The sequence below is a fragment of the Thermobia domestica genome, chromosome 9 (genome assembly GCF_964235325.1).
Source record: "Thermobia domestica chromosome 9, izTheDome1.hap1.1, whole genome shotgun sequence".
Lineage (NCBI taxonomy): Eukaryota > Metazoa > Arthropoda > Insecta > Zygentoma > Lepismatidae > Thermobia > Thermobia domestica.
The window spans coordinates 274,459,733-274,483,213 of record NC_137462.1 but is presented as its reverse complement, the minus strand read 5'-3'; positions in this window follow the sequence as shown (position 1 = coordinate 274,483,213).

Sequence of the window (23,481 nt, the reverse complement as noted above, 5' to 3'; positions counted from 1 at the left end):
TACTTTAAGAATAAAAGAAAAGTATTACTTTTATTTTTAAAAGAGGCCGGTAGATGTAACACGACCGATTTCGATCGCCCGTTTCACATATTTTTTTAAAATTTTTTTTTACTTTTAGTGGTACCGTAAATTTTCTTTTCTTCTTTCCGTTTGGATAGCGATTGTTTCTTGTTAGGTTTTCCGCAAATTATGCGTGCGAATCGGATCGGAGGCGAAAATACGAAACATTTTCGCAGGTAGCTTGGGGACTGCGCGAGAGAGTAGTGTTAGACCGACGCTTTTTTTCTCTTAATAGGACGGACGAAGAAATATCATCAACGCTATTCCATCGGCGTAAAGAAAACTGAAACAATGCTAAAATTTAGTGATTCTTGTGACTTCGATAAATCCATTTTAAAGACTATATTGTGCACCTATTGAGGTAAGGTTTTGGTTATCAATTTACGCCAAGCACTGGAGATTCTTTAATGAAGAAAACTGGTCTGTTGGACACACCATGTTGGGCTATGCTTTGTGGAATTTAGAAAGTACAACGATTCGTCTTAAGAAATAGTGAAAATTGATATTGAGGAGTCCTTCCCTTTGGTAAAAGTTAAAAGGTTCGGGCTACAAATTAACATAATAGAAATTGTAGGGGCTTGGCTTGTAAATGTATATTTATCTGTGAGAGTGTTATGTCATGTTTAGAGTGTAAAATGCCTGGAAAAATGTTATTCAATTTTAACATGGGTTTCTAATTCGGTGTGCTCCCTCCCTTAAGCATTTCAAAGGGCTCCCCGCGATGTAGTCGTTAATCTTGTCTATTATCACCAGTCTTCACATTATTTGATCGGAATGAAGGGTGTAACATAATCTCTTTTTTTTCTTCCTGGAGCACATTGTTCGAAGTGAGTAACATGATGTTTGATCAGAGGTTGGCAGTGGTTATTGTTTTGAATAGGTGTATTATAGTATTGGTTTTGGACATACGTGTGTATATTTTTAACTAGTGAGCTTGCATTCTCTCACGTGCCAAAGCAAATGTGTTATTTTGTTTATGAGTGTTCCAATTATAAATTTTCGCCTTAGATTTGGTTAGTAACATAAAGTTAATAAAATCGAAATAGCAAAGAATACGAATACGTAATACTTCGGATTGTTTGGACAAACAAATTACAGTAGTCCCTTTCTTAAACGTCCTACGGTTAGTGCACTTCCGTTCACCGTCCTAGTAAATATAGAGAGTGGAAGAAATTGAAGATGGCAATTCTGTTGTTTTTCCTGTTTTCCAATAAAGTAGTTACCTAAATTTGGAGGTTCTGTTTAGGCATAGGCCTGACGACCTATTTAAGACGGAAACTTGATTCCGTTATAACTGTAGTGCACTCTATAAATCATGACTGGAAATTTTCACTTATATTTTTTTTTTATTAGCTAACATTATATCTTTGTGTATGTATTATGCAAAGTTTATAGACCTGTGGAACTAAGTATCTCCCATAAACATTACTTCATTGCATAGAAGGCGAGGAAAGTAGATAATATCTCGGGATCATATTTTTTTCAATATAAACTTATGGTAATTCTATACTAGTTACGATCATGTCCTGGGTTTATCTATTTTACGAATTTACCGTCCCCCTTATTCTCTCTCTTTACCTAGGATGCAAGTACACTAGATTTAAAAGATCTATATTTCTTTTATAAGAAGATTTTGATTTATATAAATACCGATACATCATACATTCACTCATTCATTTATTTACAGTCTCATATTTACTTATAACAATATTAGCTATTTTTTGTGCAGAAGTTAAGTTTATTCTAGTTACATCGTACATGTGAAGGTGCGAGTTTCCTCCTTAGTCGTCGTCGTCATATCGTGTCAACGTACTACTCTCTAGTTTTTTTAACGCGCTTATATCTTCCTGTAAGTCCTAACACCCATTATTGCTTGTGGTTTGTCTTTAATATATCCAGAGTTCAAGTAGAGTGGATTGTCTGTTTTAATCTCCTTCGAGGCTTTGATAACTGGTTTATGCGTACGAGATGAGCTCCGGAAATGAATATAGTTATAAGATATTGTCTGAGTCTAGTACATAAACATTATCACAAACTCATCAAAACATCACACACTACACAAACACACACATACCGCATCATATGTATATCACACTAACATCTAAAGTTAATCCTCGTTCGATACATACATACATACACTTTAACACAATTATACATACGTTAAACAAGAATTACATAGGATTACACACATTACATGGATATTTCAGGTTTATTTTCTTTCCACGAATCTTCACCCTTGGCGAAGAAAATGTAATTACGTATACACACGTATAAAGTGGTAAAAATTAAATCCTACACGTGATATTTAGACTTTAGGGACATTCGGATTTCGAGCATGTATGAAGGTTTACGTTATCTGTTATTTCGTGTTTACTGCCATTGAGCGGGTCGATACCTGCATGGTAATGCTTTGTCACATTTTCGGAAATAAATGGTATTCTAGTAATTTTTTTATTCCAAGCTACTTGACCATTTCTAGTATATTAATACTAGTCTGACGAATGGTTTTCTCTATTCGAGGAGTTATTCACATTTTCTTGTATTTTGTTTTTCTTAATTTCTTATTTTAGTTAGACGTTTTATAAACATGTTAGCTTTGCTATTTGCGATCAGCGATTGATCTTTCAAGATAAGCCGATACTAAGAATGTCTTGTCGTCGAATTCCCCCTCCTCTTTTTCTTTTATGTGAATTTAAATGTATTGCTGCCGCTAGAGGAGTCATATTGGAAATAGTTCATGGAGACTGAACCACGATTTGAAAATTTCTCTGTTTTAGAATTGTTCTTAGAGCCATATGATTTATTAGATGTTAATAAAAGTAAGAGTATCCATATGGAAGATGTCCTGATGACGGCTGAAACGTGAGTTAAAGTATTAGAGAGGATTTTTTTTTACCAGCAGTTTTGCTTCAAGAACTTTGAGATGCCGGACCTGCTTAGCAGGGTATAATTCCTTAAAACTTATTCTCTTTTAATCCCCGTTTTGTTTTGTCCCTGCCCTAATTTTGTTTCGTCTTAATAAATTAATAACTTTCTTCCCATTAATTTGTAACTAAATTATATTAGTACCCGAACATCAAAATTATTAAAAGGAAGGATTTAAAATTAATTAACTTAAATTCTGAATATTCAGCCACTCATTTAAGAATAAAGATATATTCAGGTAATAGTCTGGCCAGAGAAATCGATTTTTTTTAATTCTATGATTGGAAAGAGTGTTTTATTATGCTTACAAATATGGTTACATGTCAGGTTGACTTTGTGGTTTGTGAAACTATATGTCAAGTATGATATTTATTTTAGTAGAAAGCTGTACGTAATCGGTGTCAGATAGGGTCGGCCTGAGATCTTGTGTTTATGATAATTTATTAAATTTTGAATTTGTATGAAGATGGAAATTAGACTTCGAGAGCGCTTCATAAATGGCAGGTTCTTTAGAAACTCCATATGTTTATAGTCACGGATGATAAAACATAAATGCTAAGTAGTATTTCATACATTTATGAATACGAAGAAATAATTGTAAAATAATTATGCCTCCGTGGAGATGGGGTTTTTATAAGTAATTTTATTATATCATCTTCGTTGTACTTCGAATATTGTAAAGATAGAACGTGATCTGGTGAGTTTCTCGAATTTCCTACCACGTTGTTTTGTTCTCTCGACTATAGCCATCCCTCTGTAGATAATATATATACGTAAATTAAATGAAACTTTACAACTTTGTAAAGCTAGGTCCCTTCTCTGATACTGCAATTATTAAACTTTATCAGCTTTGAATTAACGAACTGTTTTGTAACTGGTAACGAAACGCAATGCTTTCATACCATAAGCCCAAGTCATTCTGTCTGTAACTAAAGGAAAGTTGTGAAATGAAATCGAAAAGGGAAGGTTCACATGTATTTCATACGAAAGATACCATTATTCGTAAAATGACACTATTAAACCAGAGAGAAGAAATGACTATTTTGGTTTTAAAGTTAATCACGGCAAGGCAATGTCATAATATTTCAGTTCTTGTTCATGGAAGATAAGTAAGGTGAACTGCGGAACTACTTAGCCATCTTTGGATATCTTCAACTTTTACTCTCTTTTGCCTTACCTCAGTGCATATGTACTTAAAGTACGAGAAGTAGAAAGTTTGACTAAGTTATTTATAACATAATAAGTTTCAAGCTATTTCAAATCCTAAAGTATTTAATTTTCGATATACAGTGATATCTCCTTCACTGATGTGACGATATGTTAACTCGGCTTCAGACGTACAGTCATTCGTCTTAAAGTCTTTCCGTTTCGGTGAGGATATAGTTGGCCACTTTCATCGCTTTTGTGCCCCTGAAGTGAGAATAAATTGATAGTGGAAGGTGTTTCTAGTAGTAACAAAATATTTTCAAGTCTTACGTTTCGACGGCGAATGAAAAAAAAAATATTGCGACGTATTACCGTTATTGTCAGGAGATTCTATGATTCAATGATTCTACATCCTAAATATTATATTGGACAAACAAAATAAAATTACACGATGTGGACAAACTAAAACTGCCTATTTTAATTATAAAACAAACTTTATTCTGATTCACGGTATTGTATGTTTTTTTTTCTTTCCTTTTTCGTTGTATTAAGGTTTGTAGAACAATTTAATTTAATTAATTATTTTGAGTACTAAACAGCAAAAACATGATATAAAGTAGAAAATTGAGAATTGGGACAAAGTGATTTTATATATATATTGAGGAGATGAAGAAAAATATGTGAAGAATTTCAAAACGTATTCCGAGAATATATATAAACATTTAAATTTCGCACTTAAAGCTATATAAACTTTAATATTCTAGTTAATGTTCGAGTTACGAACAATAATATATATATATATATATATATATATATATATATATATATATATATATATATATATATATATAATGATATATATTATTATAATTATCGATATATATAAACGTATTTATGTTTACCTTTCCTGTTTTTTTTTCAGTTTTATGTAATAAAATATATATCTGGTATTTTAATCCATTTTATTTGACTTATAAAAATATTAGACACTGCCTTCACCTCTAATGTAATTCAAAGGTTCTAGAGTTAACTGACGTTTCTAATAATCTTGTTCTATCGTTAGTTAATGACAATGTGCTCCGGAAAAAAATCGTTTACTTTGTGGATATCTACATGTGTTGGTAATTGTTTTATTTAGGTACTCACTAGAATTCAAAATCAATTACTTAACCACGAACACGAGGAAGGAAGGTCTCAAAGAAATTTCTCGACTTCGTCAATATTTACAACACATTCGAACCATATTTCCTTTTTTTTATTTCAAAATTCAAAATTACTTTTTTTTAAATTTCATTTTGTGGTACTAACTCCCCTCTTGAATTCTTCTTGAGGCAGCACGGTCAGTTTTTCTATAATATTTTGGTTATCGAAATTCAGTTTTATTATATACATATATATATATATATATATATATATATATATATATATATATATATATATATATATATATATATATACATATATATTTCTGGTTTCTAAATTTCTAATTATCCTTAGGTAGCTAGATTATAGTTACCTTAGCGACGAAACAAATCTCGATAGGAAAAAAGAAGGGGAGGTTAGTGACAGATAAATTGGCGACCGTAGACAGGACGCGATTCCTTAGCAACGGTGCTTGTTACTATGATAACGGGCACCGTGCTTAAAAATAAACGAGAATTTAATCCCTGAGAAATGTGTTGTAAATTTTGTGCGCAATTAGAGAATTCGTAACGTTTTAAAGTAATATGTTAATTTTTACATCTACGTGGAAAATGTGAGACTGATGAATACTATATTGCTACTGAGTCATGGGTATAGCTCGAAATGCCTGGGGAGGTGCAATTATGTAAGAGAAAGTAAAAGGTTAGGTTTACAAACCAATTTAGTATTAAGTTTTGTCATTGTGTATATTAAATAGAAAAGATGGCTGCAAATGAAAATAGTATGTCGGGAAATGGGGAAACTCACGATAGTGAAGGAAAGAGGTACGCATGCTGTAACGTTCCGTACAACGAAGAAAGTACAATAGACAGAGGAAGTGTAGTGGAATGTATAGACTGTAGGCGTTGGTATCATTACCTCTGTCTGACTTCTCCGAACAGTACCAGTATCAATGCGATCCTAGAGGATAGTGATTTTGGTTGGCTATGTGAAGCCTGTAGTAGGAAGAAGTCACTTGAGAAAAGTATAGAGGGTCGTACAGACGCCTTAGAGGACCAAGTGAGTCCCACTGCAGCATCGACTCCTATCCATAGTCAAGGTTCTAAGCAGAACGGAAATGACATGGAAATTTTTATGGCTAGAATAACACAAATGTTGGCTGCTACCAACGCAGCGATTGCCTCTTCGAATCAGCAACTAAGACAAGACATTAACACTGTTAGTTCTAATCTGAAGCAGGACATTAGTACTGCCAATGCAAATTTAAGTCAAGAGATTAACACTGTCAGTGCTAATCTTAATGCCAAATGCGATTCCATCCCGATCTCTCTCCAGACACTTTCTTCTCAGCTTGAGGCTGTAAAGATTGAAACACGTGAAGAACTTGCAAGGGAGATAACGAATGTAAATAATAAATTTGCAGTAGTTGATTCACGTATAGATATATATACCGGTAGTTTCTCTTCTTTGGAAGAAAATATACAAAAGGTAGAGAACCAGTTAAGCGCTCACGATTTCCTGTTACAGGCCGTACCCGGCAGGTTTTCCAAATATGATGAGAAACTTCAACAACATGAGGAATCGATTACTAGTTTACGAACACATGTGGCTGAATCCGATGATAGGAATAAAGTTGCATTTGCTAATTTGAATACTAAAATTCATGCTCTTGAACTTAAAGTCAAAACAAGCAACCCAGAGAGGGTTGGAGATTCGGGAATTCCCCATAAGCGAGCACATTTCAGTGTGAGCGAACCTAACGTCTCTTCTGCAGAGGACTCACCTCTCTCTCTGAATCTTAGTGATTCTACAAATGTAAATATACCTGTCAATACTAAAATCAGTACTTCTATTTTTAAGGTACTCCGTTGCCTTACTCTAAACCAGTGTGGCCAACTAGTCACCCTACTGTTTCTCACTATCAAGCTCCAGTATTAGAGAATTATAGCGTGAATACTTCGGTATTCAGTTTTGGGAATTCTTCAAATTGTGGTCCGGTTTATCCTACGCCTACGGCTTCATACGCTGGCTATCCTGCCTCCAGTCAGGTAGTCTACAGTGAAGGTATCCCTCGATCATATCCGTATGGCACAGGAGGAAAATACCCAGGTTACTCTGTAAGATTGAAGGATTTAGATAAGTTTCCTGCTTTTAGTGGGGATATTTCCCCTGGGGTTCCCAGGCGATTTTTATGTCAACTAGAACGTTGCTTGGAAATGTATCCGCTGACAGATGCTGAACGAATTCAGACAATAGAAAAATGTTTACTACGTTACGCCGAAGCCTGGTTTCAATCTGTAAAGTATAAGATTAAAACCTATGATGACTTTGTAAGATTATTCAAGGAGATGTATTGTAACGACCGTATCGAACGTTCCCAGAAAAGAACTCTTCAGTCCCAACGATATGATAAGAATAAACATTCATCACTGTTAGATTTCGCTTGGAACCTAGTGGAAATGTATTTTTCAATTACTGATAATCCGAACCCGGCTGAGATTATTGATATCGTATTGAACTGCCTTCCACCTGAGGACGCACGTTCTATATCTACTCATCTTTGTACTGATATTAATGAATTGTTATCAAGAATTGCAGCACTCTCGCCTCAGAAAGCGAGTTTCGAAAATAGGCCCCAACCAAGACGATATTATGCTAGACAGGCTAAAGTTATGAAAGCGCCATCTTCAACTGTAGAAACTAGCTGTCAAACGTATTTCCTGACTTACAGTCAAGCTGGTTTGAGATACCCTAGCAATTTCAGTTTTGACCAGAATAATTATGAAAGTCGTAATAATAGTGGATCGAGGCCGGCCCCGAACTTCAATAGGGGTAATGGTCGTTTCAATTCGTACCGAGGAAGGCCTAGAAGAAGTGGAACACCATTCGACCTGCGAAATGTCAATCATCAAACCGAACAAAGTACTGGTGAGAGTAACAATAGGTCGAATGGACGAGGTTCGACATCAAACCTCAGAGGGGAAAGGCGAGAAGAACCCAAAATTACCATCATGACTAGTGAAAGCGAAACCCCAATTAAGTCGTCAAACTAATAACGCAGTCTCTTTTGATCATGGGGGAACATGACTGCGATGAACGAAAGATCCCCATTGATAATACTAACAATAATAACGTAGATCAGAAACTGGGAAAAGATGTACACTTTTCGGAAAACCAACCTTCGAAACTAAATTTGGATTCGTTTGTTCAATTTAAAGTAAATTTCGTGGTGGAAGAAGAGCCCAAAGTCGATAAAGAAGAATATTTCTCAACATCTCCTGCAGTCAGAGGTACTATAGGGGGAGTATCCTTAAAATGCCACATAGATAGTGGTGTGCAGGTCTGTATAATAATTTGGGAGATTTGGAATCTGGTAAAGAAAAGACATATCTTGACATCAAGTTATACTCCGAATTCAAACGGCTTGACCGAACGAAGTCACATGGAATTAAAACGATTGATTAGATTGGAGTGCCACAATGATCATACTACTTGGACGAAACATCTGGTTAGAGTTCAGGAATTACTGAACCATTCATACTGTGATAGTATAGGATGTGCACTAGCTGAACTCTTCTTCAATTACTCAGCGGTAGAGACGTTCAGAAAATCATTCCCTTGGCCACCAGGATTAGATAAAGTAGATGACAAAAAGAGATATATTGAGGTACACTCTGAAGAGAGGAAACATAAATCCGTACCGAAGGCTGGGGTAGAAATTGAACTGAAGGAAGGCCAACTCGTAATGTTGAGAACTCACTTCCTATCTTCAGCTCAACAATATAAGATAAATAAATGGATCAAGTGTTATGCTGGACCATATCTCATCAAAAAGATACTCAACAACTGTGCCGTCTTACACACACTAAATGGAGAAAGCATAGGAACTCAGAATTTCCGGAATCTGAAACTTTTCAACTGTTCCGCAGAAAAACGTGAAGAACTATTAAAGGACTATCCACTCTAATTGTGGATGTATTTCAGAAGAACTCGTCCCACTGCTAATCTTTTGGCGCAACATGTTACCTTAGGATTTTTTTGGGAGGTAGTGTATCGAAGTATTACTTTAAGAATAAAAGAAAAGTATTACTTTTATTTTTAAAAGAGGCCGGTAGATGTAACACGACCGATTTCGATCGCCCGTTTCACATATTTTTTTTAAATTTTTTTTTACTTTTAGTGGTACCGTAAATTTTCTTTTCTTCTTTCCGTTTGGATAGCGATTGTTTCTTGTTAGGTTTTCCGCAAATTATGCGTGCGAATCGGATCGGAGGCGAAAATACGAAACATTTTCGCAGGTAGCTTGGGGACTGCGCGAGAGAGTAGTGTTAGACCGACGCTTTTTTTCTCTTAATAGGACGGACGAAGAAATATCATCAACGCTATTCCATCGGCGTAAAGAAAACTGAAACAATGCTAAAATTTAGTGATTCTTGTGACTTCGATAAATCCATTTTAAAGACTATATTGTGCACCTATTGAGGTAAGGTTTTGGTTATCAATTTACGCCAAGCACTGGAGATTCTTTAATGAAGAAAACTGGTCTGTTGGACACACCATGTTGGGCTATGCTTTGTGGAATTTAGAAAGTACAACGATTCGTCTTAAGAAATAGTGAAAATTGATATTGAGGAGTCCTTCCCTTTGGTAAAAGTTAAAAGGTTCGGGCTACAAATTAACATAATAGAAATTGTAGGGGCTTGGCTTGTAAATGTATATTTATCTGTGAGAGTGTTATGTCATGTTTAGAGTGTAAAATGCCTGGAAAAATGTTATTCAATTTTAACATGGGTTTCTAATTCGGTGTGCTCCCTCCCTTAAGCATTTCAAAGGGCTCCCCGCGATGTAGTCGTTAATCTTGTCTATTATCACCAGTCTTCACATTATTTGATCGGAATGAAGGGTGTAACATAATCTCTTTTTTTTCTTCCTGGAGCACATTGTTCGAAGTGAGTAACATGATGTTTGATCAGAGGTTGGCAGTGGTTATTGTTTTGAATAGGTGTATTATAGTATTGGTTTTGGACATACGTGTGTATATTTTTAACTAGTGAGCTTGCATTCTCTCACGTGCCAAAGCAAATGTGTTATTTTGTTTATGAGTGTTCCAATTATAAATTTTCGCCTTAGATTTGGTTAGTAACATAAAGTTAATAAAATCGAAATAGCAAAGAATACGAATACGTAATACTTCGGATTGTTTGGACAAACAAATTACAGTAGTCCCTTTCTTAAACGTCCTACGGTTAGTGCACTTCCGTTCACCGTCCTAGTAAATATAGAGAGTGGAAGAAATTGAAGATGGCAATTCTGTTGTTTTTCCTGTTTTCCAATAAAGTAGTTACCTAAATTTGGAGGTTCTGTTTAGGCATAGGCCTGACGACCTATTTAAGACGGAAACTTGATTCCGTTATAACTGTAGTGCACTCTATAAATCATGACTGGAAATTTTCACTTATATTTTTTTTTATTAGCTAACATTATATCTTTGTGTATGTATTATGCAAAGTTTATAGACCTGTGGAACTAAGTATCTCCCATAAACATTACTTCATTGCATAGAAGGCGAGGAAAGTAGATAATATCTCGGGATCATATTTTTTTCAATATAAACTTATGGTAATTCTATACTAGTTACGATCATGTCCTGGGTTTATCTATTTTACGAATTTACCGTCCCCCTTATTCTCTCTCTTTACCTAGGATGCAAGTACACTAGATTTAAAAGATCTATATTTCTTTTATAAGAAGATTTTGATTTATATAAATACCGATACATCATACATTCACTCATTCATTTATTTACAGTCTCATATTTACTTATAACAATATTAGCTATTTTTTGTGCAGAAGTTAAGTTTATTCTAGTTACATCGTACATGTGAAGGTGCGAGTTTCCTCCTTAGTCGTCGTCGTCATATCGTGTCAACGTACTACTCTCTAGTTTTTTTAACGCGCTTATATCTTCCTGTAAGTCCTAACACCCATTATTGCTTGTGGTTTGTCTTTAATATATCCAGAGTTCAAGTAGAGTGGATTGTCTGTTTTAATCTCCTTCGAGGCTTTGATAACTGGTTTATGCGTACGAGATGAGCTCCGGAAATGAATATAGTTATAAGATATTGTCTGAGTCTAGTACATAAACATTATCACAAACTCATCAAAACATCACACACCACACAAACACACACATACCGCATCATATGTATATCACACTAACATCTAAAGTTAATCCTCGTTCGATACATACATACATACACTTTAACACAATTATACATACGTTAAACAAGAATTACATAGGATTACACACATTACATGGATATTTCAGGTTTATTTTCTTTCCACGAATCTTCACCCTTGGCGAAGAAAATGTAATTACGTATACACACGTATAAAGTGGTAAAAATTAAATCCTACACGTGATATTTAGACTTTAGGGACATTCGGATTTCGAGCATGTATGAAGGTTTACGTTATCTGTTATTTCGTGTTTACTGCCATTGAGCGGGTCGATACCTGCATGGTAATGCTTTGTCACATTTTCGGAAATAAATGGTATTCTAGTAATTTTTTTATTCCAAGCTACTTGACCATTTCTAGTATATTAATACTAGTCTGACGAATGGTTTTCTCTATTCGAGGAGTTATTCACATTTTCTTGTATTTTGTTTTTCTTAATTTCTTATTTTAGTTAGACGTTTTATAAACATGTTAGCTTTGCTATTTGCGATCAGCGATTGATCTTTCAAGATAAGCCGATACTAAGAATGTCTTGTCGTCGAATTCCCCCTCCTCTTTTTCTTTTATGTGAATTTAAATGTATTGCTGCCGCTAGAGGAGTCATATTGGAAATAGCTCATGGAGACTGAACCACGATTTGAAAATTTCTCTGTTTTAGAATTGTTCTTAGAGCCATATGATTTATTAGATGTTAATAAAAGTAAGAGTATCCATATGGAAGATGTCCTGATGACGGCTGAAACGTGAGTTAAAGTATTAGAGAGGATTTTTTTTTTTTTTTTTACCAGCAGTTTTGCTTCAAGAACTTTGAGATGCCGGACCTGCCTAGCAGGGTATAATTCCTTAAAACTTATTCTCTTTTAATCCCCGTTTTGTTTTGTCCCTGCCCTAATTTTGTTTCGTCTTAATAAATTAATAACTTTCTTCCCATTAATTTGTAACTAAATTATATTAGTACCCGAACATCAAAATTATTAAAAGGAAGGATTTAAAATTAATTAACTTAAATTCTGAATATTCAGCCACTCATTTAAGAATAAAGATATATTCAGGTAATAGTCTGGCCAGAGAAATCGATTTTTTTTAATTCTATGATTGGAAAGAGTGTTTTATTATGCTTACAAATATGGTTACATGTCAGGTTGACTTTGTGGTTTGTGAAACTATGTGTCAATGGAGTATGATGTTTATTTTAGTAGAAAGCTGTACGTAATCGGTGTCAGATAGGGTCGGCCTGAGATCTTGTGTTTATGATAATTTATTAAATTTTGAATTTGTATGAAGATGGAAATTAGACTTCGAGAGCGCTTCATAAATGGCAGGTTCTTTAGAAACTCCATATGTTTATAGTCACGGATGATAAAACATAAATGCTAAGTAGTATTTCATACATTTATGAATACAAAGAAATAATTGTAAAATAATTATGCCTCCGTGGAGATGGGGTCTTTATAAGTAATTTTTTATATCATCTTCGTTGTACTTCGAATATTGTAAAGATAGATCGTGATCTGGTGAGTTTCTCGAATTTCCTACCACGTTGTTTTGTTCTCTCGACTATAGCCATCCCTCTGTAGATAATATATATACGTAAATTAAATGAAACTTTACAACTTTGTAAAGCTAGGTCCCTTCTCTGATACTGCAATTATTAAACTTTGTCAGCTTTGAATTAACGAACTGTTTTGTAACTGGTAACGAAACGCAATGCTTTCATACCATAAGCCCAAGTCATTCTGTCTGTAACTAAAGGAAAGTTGTGAAATGAAATCGAAAAGGGAAGGTTCACATGTATTTCATACGAAAGATACCATTATTCGTAAAATGACACTATTAAACCAGAGAGAAGAAATGACTATTTTGGTTTTAAAGTTAATCACGGCAAGGCAATGTCATAATATTTCAGTTCTTGTTCATGGAAGATAAGTAAGGTGAACTGCGGAACTACTTAGCCATCTTTGGATATCTTCAACTTTTACTCTCTTTTGCCTTACCTCAGTGCATATGTACTTAAAGTACGAGAAGTAGAAAGTTTGACTAAGTTATTTATAACATAATAAGTTTCAAGCTATTTCAAATCCTAAAGTATTTAATTTTCGATATACAGTGATATCTCCTTCACTGATGTGACGATATGTTAACTCGGCTTCAGACGTACAGTCATTCGTCTTAAAGTCTTTCCGTTTCGGTGAGGATATAGTTGGCCACTTTCATCGCTTTTGTGCCCCTGAAGTGAGAATAAATTGATAGTGGAAGGTGTTTCTAGTAGTAACAAAATATTTTCAAGTCTTACGTTTCGACGGCGAATGAAAAAAAAAATATTGCGACGTATTACCGTTATTGTCAGGAGATTCTATGATTCAATGATTCTACATCCTAAATATCATATTGGACAAACAAAATAAAATTACACGATGTGGACAAACTAAAACTGCCTATTTTAATTATAAAACAAACTTTATTCTGATCCACGGTATTGTATGTTATTTTTTTTCTTTCCTTTTTCGTTGTATTAAGGTTTGTAGAACAATTTAATTTAATTAATTATTTTGAGTACTAAACAGCAAAAACATGATATAAAGTAGAAAATTGAGAATTGGGACAAAGTGATTTTATATATATATTGAGGAGATGAAGAAAAATATGTGAAGAATTTCAAAACGTATTCCGAGAATATATATAAACATTTAAATTTCGCACTTAAAGCTATATAAACTTTAATATTCTAGTTAATGTTCGAGTTACGAACAATAATATATATATATATATATATATATATATATATATATATATATATTATTATAATTATCGATATATATAAACGTATTTATGTTTACCTTTCCTGTTTGTTTTTTTCAGTTTTATGTAATAAAATATATATCTGGTATTTTAATCCATTTTATTTGACTTATAAAAATATTAGACACTGCCTTCACCTCTAATGTAATTCAAAGGTTCTAGATTTAACTGATGTTTCTAATAATCTTGTTCTATCGTTAGTTAATGACAATGTGCTCCGGAAAAAAAATCGTTTACTTTGTGGATATCTACATGTGTTGGTAATTGTTTTATTTAGGTACCCACTAGAATTCAAAATCAATTACTTAACCACGAACACGAGGAAGGAAGGTCTTAAAGAAATTTCTCGACTTCGTCAATATTTACAACACATTCGAACCATATTTCCTTTTTTTTATTTCAAAATTCAAAATTACTTTTTTTAAATTTCATTTTGTGGTACTAACTCCCCTCTTCAATTCTTCTTGAGGCAGCACGGTCAGTTTTTCTATAATATTTTGGTTATCGAAATAAATTTTTATTATATATATATATATATATATATATATATATTCTGGTTTCTAAATTTCTAATTATCCTTAGGTAGCTAGATTATAGTTACCTTAGCGACGAAACAAATCTCGATAGGAGAAAAGAAGGGGGAGGTTAGTGACACAGTATAGTAGTTAAGATTGATGGAGCTCTTGGGCCTTCAGTACTTCATGTTACCCCCTCACCCCGCATTACTAAATCCTGGCTAAACGAACCAATATATGTTCCAGTAAAATAGTTTAGAATAATCGAGCCCCTGGTATGATGACTACAGTACTTCATGTCACGGACCCCCCTCCCATTTACGAAATCCTGGCTACGTGCCTGTACAAAACTCTTGGTTACTACAATCGAATACTACTTCGATAGTTAATCTTCACTCATTTAACCAAGCAGTTAACCAATTCAATCTAGAAAATTAATTAAACAGGTACATATAATGTTAAGATAAGCGAGGAGAATGTTTATGGCAGCAAACGCAATTGGTAAAAATAACCCTCTATGCTCGGTTAATTTAACCGTGTACATTTGTTACCTTAACCAAGGTAATTCGTAATAATATCCCTCCCTATTCAGCAGATTTAAGCAATTATACGTTATTAAGAAAACAAAGAAAAGCAATTACTGTAAAATGAAGCGAGAAGATTCGAACCACTGGCCTACAGTTCAAGAGGATAACGCCTCAACACTTTCGGTAATCTTTCAACTTCTAAAGTAACCTGATTGACGGGATATTTCTCAGTAAATTGATTTAGGATTTTACTTGGATTTCAATGGGGTGTGCCTGACACAGGACAATATTTGGGGAATCTAGAAGTTGTTTTATGTTTATTCCTCACACAACAGAGGAATGTTCCACAGAAAGTCTTGTTTCAAGTATACAATTAAATAGTACCACTTTATGTCTATGAGATACGAAGTTGAAAAAATGGCAGAAACATCACATCTAGATATCCCAGATTTGATAATCCTTGGACATACAAGAAATGTTCATATATATATTGAAGGAGAACATTATAAACATAACAATTGGAGTATTAGGCTCTTTACAATAACAGAGTTCAAAACAGATAAATAAGTTAGTTTCGTAGCACGCACAGAACTAGTAGAATTCCAAACCATGAAGACTCAATAAATAATTTTGTTTTGAAACCGTCTCATTGCACCAAACAAAATTGTCTTTTTAAGACGACTTGATCTTAACTAAAGAAAGGACACAGTATTAGATGTATGTTGCTTAATGCAGCCAAAGGGAAGGACATTTTGTCTCCCTCTCACGTCAATATTGACACATGAAGGAAACACGCCAGGCATCTCGATGAAGGAATGCTTAAAATTTCACCCCTTTCTTTTCATCAAAAAAATTTCAGGCACCCTCTTCGACTTTTCTCCCACCATCCAAAACACTTCTTCTTTCTCTTCGCATGAGGACTTATATCGTCTCTTTCTCTTTCCTCAGCTTTCTTCTTTTTTTAATAATCTGTTTCCAGGCATCTTCTCTGGCGTTGGAATTTAGACCATGAAGCAATAGATGTGACACAAGGCGCACCTTGAAACTTAAAGCAGGAGCGCCATCATCTATAGAGTCGCATCATCATTCAAGGCAACCTGCCAGCCGGTTGATCGATATTGGAGGACGCTCTCTGAGTGGAACTATGAAAACCCTTCTCTTTTACATAGAAATAAACAAAACAGAAAACGAATAAACTACCCTCAAGAAGCTCTATTGATATTCTGCGTGTTGGACACAATTTCACTTCCTTTCATCCATGTGTGACGGAAAGGATAACGGCATGTCACGTGAAAACTATAACAAGAGTTTTGACTTTTGACCGTCTTCACTTCCACCAAAAGAAGCTGCACATGCATTGATTGTAAAAGCTATACCTTTATGTAAAAAGTGCGGGTCGGATTTTTTGTAATGGATCTCAGTGATGTGTCGTGGAAAATCAGCGCCCGGAGCGAGAGTATACGACCTCTGTACATATGAGTGAGGTCAACAGACCAGCCACGAAGCACCACCATGGTTAGCGCAAGAAAATTTTCAAAAATAACGTCTGTTTTTCGTTGATTTTGAGCAGTTTTTTTATTTTTTCCCCTTCTATTATACAGGGTGTTTCAAAACAACACTGACAACGTTTGGGAGGTGATTCCTGACACCAAGATAATACAAAAAAGTATACAACAACCTGGGTCCACAAATGCTTCCTTTCGGAGTTATAGGCTGGCGAAAACATGAAAAGAACGATATTTAAAGATCCATAGCTCCAAAACTATGGTACCTACCGTAGTCGGATTAAGACTTTACTTGTGAACTAATATGTGCCCTATCCAAAAATCCGTGACTCAGAATTCTAAGGTACTCACACAACAATTTTAATAAACGGAGTTTGGCTACGGGCATATAATTTGAAGTACTCACTAACAACCTCTATAAAAATTGTTGCGGAAGTACCGCAGGATTCTGAAACATGGATATTTGGATAGAGCATCTATAAGCTAGAATGTTATATTTGATCAATACAGAGATGTATACCTACTATTGGGTCACCCTATATTTCGGTATCAGTTTTAATCTACTTAGTAAGTGACACAGCGTCAACTTTGTTTAACTAAATGAAATCTATAGGTTGTTGTAAGGGCTTGTGTATAGCCTGCTCCCCCCAGTTCTTTGTCACCGGAACTGAAAGAGTCGTCACTACTACTACTACTTATATCGAGAACAGAACCCAACCAACCCCTGTGGGGCTTGTAACCCGTCCCTACTACTAGTAGTAGTACTATTACTACTACTATTGCTATTAACTACCACTACTACTACATATACTGAACCCTCCTTATCACAAGATTTACATCCTAAATCTTTATAACATGCGATTCCGATTCATTATGAACTAACATGAATCGTTAGAATCACTATGATTCGTAAAAATCACTGGGAGGAGCGGGCTATACTCAATCCGTTGTAAGTATCATCTTTGAACATTTTTACCATAAAGCTAAGAATATTCTAGAAATTCCTGTATATGTTCAAAATAGTCATAGCTATTCTTTCAATAACTTACAAATATTCATTTTTTCTAGGATTCTATACACATTTAATTAATAAACCTATGTTTTTCTTAACATAGATAATCTCTTAATCAATTATAGTTGTGGAACAAAGTATGTATAACCGAAGCGTAGCTTTTGTTGCTATGTTACACATATATCTCACAAAGACGAACAACAAATAGCCAAAATAATTTTCTTTGCAAAAAAAAAAAAAAATAAAAAAAATAACTGGAATATGTATGTATAATCACAAAAGATACAGAATCAATTTACTGCATTTCAAGAACATTTCGTTGATCATACAATAGAATAATACGTATATTCATTGTCATTGTTACCTATATATGAGTAGCCCAGGTGTTCCGTATATTAACAATTGAACTCTGTTGTGATCAGTGGACAGTATTCAGTGCCCTATTATTATGCAACTTTTAGAGCTTTTCATCTTTTGCCTCTCGAAACCTATAATTCTGGCCAATTATCATAGCGCTATGTTCTGTGGTGAATGGTTTCGTGTAAGTGGCTCATCATGTACACAGACATTTTCCTAGTATCCCTTTGTTAACAGATATTTTATGCATATATCTGAACAGTATACATATTGTATTATTTGCTTTGTTCTATTAAACTACTGATTATTTCAAGTTTTCATTGTAATAATCTCTTAATTATAAAACTAAAATTGTATAAATAAAAACTATTACAATAGGCTTTCAGAAATTCCTACACAAATATACTTTTCAGTTACCATTAAATTTACGACACTAAAGCAATTTTAACTCACAGAAAAAGACCAAATAGAATAAACAAAATCTAGGATAAACATAAGAGAAACACCCAGTCATGGACATTATTAAGAGCACTTTTAACAAAATATGTTGTAGATGCGAGAGAATTGAAGTAGTCTAGTTATTTCTTAGTGGTAGGCATAGTTTACATTTGTGCCTATTAAATCATAGTCATTACTGGTACAGAAAACGAGTAGAATGTACAATGTGAGTAGTCTTCGTGGCCTTATTTTAGTAACCAGGGATGTACATTGAAAAAAGTGGATGGCCCAGTTATGGACAGCCAGTGATGGACATACTTTGAAGTCTAGCCTACTGAGGTGTAATTTAATGTGTAACCAGTATTTGTGCGTAGGATTTTTGTTATTTATTTATTTTGCACTTGAAAAACGTTAAACTGTTGGGCAAAAAGTGCTTATAAATATGATACTTGCGCTTAGCAAGTAAATTAGAGTTAACCTGTGCAAATAAGTGACATATATGATATAGATTTATGTCAATTGGTTGAAGATGCATTATGACCTAAGATTATAAAGATATAAAGAAGTATTTGTTAAAGTAATGGGCTTGTGTATAGCCCGCTCCCCCCAGTTCTTTGTCACAGGAACTGGAAGAATCACTACTACTACTTATATTGAGAACAGAACCCAACCAACCCCTGCGGGGCTTCTAACCCGTTCCTACTACTACTACTACTACTATTGCTACTAACTACCACTACTACTACTACTGCTACTACTACTACCGCTACTACTACTACTACTTATACTAAAACTTCCTTACCACAAGATTTACATCTTAAATCTTTATAATGCGATTCCGATTCATTATGAACTGGTATGAATCGTTAGAATCACTTATGATTCGTTAAAAATCACTGGGGGGAGCGGGCTATACTCAATCCATGTAATGATATGAAATATAAATGTGAGTTCAAGGAAGATTATAGATGTAATAGTTAGAAGAATGATACGGTGAGGATTAAGAATAAAAAGATATATAAGTTATTGAGTTCTTTAAAATTGTAGAAGGCTGGCTTGGGAATAGTTACATCCTTTGTGGTATTACGATTTTTGGAAGCTAACAAAGCAAAACCAGTACTTGTGTGAAAACGAAATGAAAAGACCCAAATGTGAATAGAAATTGCATGTGTTTGGGAACCATTGGTGAAAATAAATACCACTTTTATTATTGAAAAAATAAACAATAAAGCAAAAGGTTATTCTGAAAGATCTTTAAGGATAGTTTACTTTTCTGCCCCTGTTTGCAGTTCTGCTTTTTACATTCCAATTATATTCTGCGCGTAGGTTTTCTTCTCTCTTCAATTCCATCACACATTTTATCTGTAACTTCTGTTAAATTCTGGCTTTTAAGTTTCGATTCGAGTCGATATGTTCAGATGTAGCAACTACAGGAATCTTTCCCTTTTTCTTTCTTTTGGACAACTTCGGCTTGTCCTCGGGCCAAAATAGAGCGCTTTTGAAAGGAGCTAGAACATCAGGATCACACCATACTGGATTGTGGGATGTAGCTGATGAGGAAGCAATCGCTGTTGGTTCTGAATTGTTGGATGTAGATGATGAGGAAGCAATTACTATTTGCTCTGAATTGTTGGCTTCTGTAGTTTTTGGAGAGATATCTCCTGTGTGAAATTCCGTCATCAAGGAAGCTGATGTACAGAGGTTTGGATTTCTTGTTGTTTTTGTAAATGCAGAAAAATATTGAGTAGGTATGGACAGTGTTTCAGAGAATAGGAACAAAGTATTCGACGTGTCATCTGCTGAGGGATTTATTGTCTGACTATGGCCCAACTCTTTGAAAGATTCATCCAAATCCGCTTGTACTGGATTTGGTAAAATATTGTCGTTGAAAGGTTCAGGAATTTCTTGCACAAGTTGAGCAACGTCATTCATATGAGATACATCTTCGTGTTTGCACTGACTCGTTCAAGCGCTGTGGCTTTAATTCCTTCCAAAGATAAAACAGTTTGATGTATCCTCATTGAGTTCATTCCATGGTTGCAAGTCCTCAAAACAACATTTAAATAGTAATGGTTTTTCTCGTTAAATTCGAGACTCAATAACTGATACAACTGTTCTGAAGTTGCTCATTGAAATACCATTTGTTCGACATGAGACAAACATTTATTTGTCATGTTTTCCTTTGGGGCCTCTTGTCGTTGGTAGGGCCTCTTCGGGAGTTTACATTTTAATTGCATTTTCGGCTTTTCAACAACTGTGGCTAAACATAAAAATCGAAAATGGTGTGGAATATTGGAAAGAAGTTGTATAGGACCTATTCGTTAAATAACATCACGGCATTTGTCCTTTGGAACTCAAACATGGGAATAAATGGCTCAATTCGAAACTATGATATCTAATTGGACCGTTTGTTTGTATGTCTGTTGGGAGTTCCGAGGTCTAATGTTATGGATGTTATCTTAACAACTTTTCATTGCCTTACGTTGAGATAAGTTGCCAAAAAGCCAAACATATCATTTACAATTGGACACTTTAAGGGGCCCTACCAACGGAATGGGGTTCCATAGGAAACAACGCCAGATACATTTTTGTTCTCTTTTGACCTCTAGAATCACCTCCGAAGCGACGTAATAGTTATTTTGAATCACCCCGTGTATACGAACTGGAATGTGAAGAAGGTGCCTATAATTGGACCAAAGTTGCTAAGCCAGGCTAGTAATACACACACACTATCCATTACTGGTAAACGTCATAACATATCAGTTTCTTTGAGTCAGTTTGTTCATATAGCTCTCATGGTACTTTTGCAGTGGACAATTTGAGTTATTAAGACATTTTCAAATTCTACTAGTAATGGACGAAGGGTGTCCAACATTGACAAATAATACCTTTAAGTTACCAGTCATGGACAGCCCCAGTATTGATGGTTCAGTTTATTAATATACATAGTTGTCACGCTTATGGCTTTCTTATACCAATATTAGTACGTAGAAAAACACACACCTTTCAATTTGTTCATAGCTTTACTATAGCAGAGCTGCCAAGTGATTTCTTACCTCATTCAACTTCTTAACACAGTGTGGAAACAAGCGCATCCTATCGATACTACGACTTTACCACAACTGCAGCGTAAGTAGATCTAGCAGATGTCAGCCTTAACGATCTTGAATGGAACCACTATATCACATATATAATTTCCAGGACAATGCAAACTTCCCGGCGTTAGTGAAAGTCATATTTTCCACACATTTCCGCCGAAATGTCAATTACTGGCGGCGAATTCATCTATATCCTTGATTGTGGTGTTTACCTTACTTCTAGATAGAATTTTATAACCAGGGTTAGAATTTTTAGGTGCGCACTTTTTCATTGTAGGACTAATTAGAGCTCTCTGAAAGAAACCAATGTGTGAGATGTTGCCTGAAATTGAGAATGGGGGTCATTTTCCAGCACTTTTCATCCCCTTTTTGTAGCCTTTATCTCTTTTTCCCACTCTGTTGAAATCCCCTTTTCTCCTCCTTTTCTGGTCTTTCTCTTCTACTTGTTCATTTTTCTACAGCACATTTTACCATTTTATTTACTTTCCAATCCATAAGATACCTTTAATTAACTTCTCGTCACCTTGCCGTGAACGTGAAATTATTGCGCCTGTTTCCTTTCAGTGAACGCCGGACTGTAAAAAATACAAATACAGCACACCTGCAACAATGGAAAACACTAGTTCGTTGGGTTCTTTTAATTTATATTGAATCAATAGCAGTGTATTTATACATTCTAATTGTTGACAACATTCAGAGTTGAGTTTTAGCTAGCTTGAAGTTTAAATCTAGTAATAGGGAATAAAAATTAGCTTAAACCTTTTCCCAGTACGTTTCTGTTGTTGAATCGAAGTTGTTTGTTGCTTAACAAGTTCAGTATAAGAATTCCCCATGCCGAAGGTGTCCAAATTTAGATATTTGGCCCTGTCTCAGGAGTTCAAGCAGGATTTCATCGAGACTGATGGGAGCATTAGTCGATGCAATGTTTGTGATTCAGGAATCACATTGGATGAGAAACATCAACGTGACCGTATCCTGCAACACATTTCTAGTTCAAAGCATCAAAAGAATAAGTCTCTTCAAACTAACAAATTCCGACAGCCGCTATTAAGAAATACCTTTGGGCAGTGTTCTTCAAAGATCCAAAATCTAAAGGAATTTAGCATTGATTTGTGTGCAGCTTTAACTCAAGCAGGAATTCCACTCAATAAGGTGAACCATCCGGTCTTGAAAGGATTTTTTGAAAAGTATACACGAACGTCAGTTCCCGATGAGAGTACTTGAAGAAAAAAACTATCTTGAACCTGTTTATCAAGAAACCATACGAAGAATCAAGGAGAAACTGCCTGATTTCGATGTGGGAATCATGCTGCATGAAACTACAGATTCAATGAATCGATATATTTTGAGCATTCTGGTCTTCCCCTCGCAGGTGAAAAAGTTAAGCCAATGTTGTTCAAGATGTATGAGTTGCAGAAAGCCAATGCCAGTAGTCATGCAGTCATTCATGGAATTTTGTCAAAAGCTCTGGCCCAATGGTACCCAGTTCGAGAAAGTTGTCATGGTCATTACGGACCAGGCTCCATACATGCTTTCAGCAGTTAACTAGTTGAAGACATTGTTTCCTAAGTTAAAGCATATAACCTGTTTGGTCCATGTCTTTCATAGGGTTTGTGAATCTATTAGGAATGAATACGACATAGTGAATCAGTTCATCGCTAGCCTGAAGAAAACTCTCCTGAAAGCCCCGAGTCTCACCGTTGTCTACAGAGAAAT